The sequence below is a fragment of the Alnus glutinosa genome, chromosome 11 (genome assembly GCF_958979055.1).
Source record: "Alnus glutinosa chromosome 11, dhAlnGlut1.1, whole genome shotgun sequence".
Lineage (NCBI taxonomy): Eukaryota > Viridiplantae > Streptophyta > Magnoliopsida > Fagales > Betulaceae > Alnus > Alnus glutinosa.
Window position 1 is genome coordinate 14,910,634 of NC_084896.1, and position 1,436 is coordinate 14,912,069.

Here is a 1,436-nt window from a genome sequence, read left to right on the forward strand (position 1 = left end):
CAGCATGATGTGGACACTTTCATAAAAGGTCCTTCATCCTTTCCCAAGTTTCATAAAATGTCTCTCCCTCTATTTGCGAAAATCCAGTTATGGCTTTTCATATTTGATTAGTTTTTCCTATGGTAAAATACTTCTTAAGGAACTTGTGTTGCATCTGAGCCCAAGAAGTATTTGAATTGGTCTCTAGGGAATTTAACCAATGTTTTGCTTTATCTTTTAGTGAGAACGGAAAAAGGCGCATCTTTAAAGCGTCTTCTAAAATGTTTTGCTACCTCATGGTTGAGCAGATTTCAATAAATTCATCTAGATGCTTTTAAGGGTCCTTGTTATTAAGTCCATAAAAAGATGAGAGCATTGAATAATGCTGGACTTAATTTTATATTGAGCTGTCGTGATGTGTGGCAGCTGTAGGCAGGAAGATGACGTGTATGTAGTGGAACATAATGATCCCTCAATAGCACAAGCTTAGGTGCTTCAGCCATATGTTCTTCAGAACGTGCTCTTAAACTTGAGTTCTTTTCGATTCTAAGTTGCCTAAGAGTACGTTCTATGTCTAGGTCACACGGAAAAATAAGCAAAAATAATGAACGATGACCAAACATAAACTAACTAATTAAAGTAACAGTATCTACAGAACAAGAAGGAAAAAAAAAAAATGAAAGAAGAATTTAGGAAGTACTGGTTTCTGCAGTGAATCCAGTGGTGCAACAGCTTCAGTGCTACTGGTCGGGATGTCAGTCGATTGACACTTCGGTCAAGCGATCGACTGGTCGATTGATCGATGAAATCCAGCGTTCGATCGACTCTTTTTTGCAGAAAACAGAGAGATGCAAAAACTCACAAAAACCAAATTATACCAACATTAAAACACAATATATTCACAGAGACGTATTATGGACAAAATATGAGAAGAATATTCAGAAAAAATCAGTTCCTACCGTAAAACAGGGGATGCAGTGCTGCCGGAAACAAGGTCGATCGATCGACCAAAGGAGTCGATCGAGCGACTCTTCTCTACATAAACAGAAGATTGCAGAAAATAGAAATAGAAACTGGTTTTTAAACACACACAAAAAAAAAAAAAAAAAAAAAAAAAAAAAAAAAAAAAAATTTGAACAAAATGAAAACTGCTTATCAACAGAATTTAGACTATAGACAGAATCAAACTAGATACAATCCTAAATATCCCATAAACAATCGTTACAATCCCTGGCAACAGCGCCAAAAATTGGTAGTGAATCTATACTTAAAAATTGATTTTGTTCTAAAACTTGTTTGGTTATGATTACTAGGTGGATTTTAAATTTATAAACTACTCGCAATAGTACGAATTTTTGCACTATAGAGCGGGTGTCAAACCTCAAGGATTGTGGAGGTTGTTTTGGTTATGAAATATTTAAAATGTTACCCAATTTAACTTTGAAAAATGTATTTTG

The 1,436-nt window shown here is 34.9% G+C and overlaps 1 non-coding gene across 1 annotated transcript; it reads left to right on the forward strand.

Moving 5' to 3' along the window:
- On the forward strand, positions 1-106 carry LOC133882981 (small nucleolar RNA R71). Its single transcript, XR_009902794.1, has one exon. It is a non-coding gene; the product is annotated as a small nucleolar RNA R71 (small nucleolar RNA).
- The last annotated feature ends 1,330 nt before the right edge of the window (positions 107-1,436 follow it).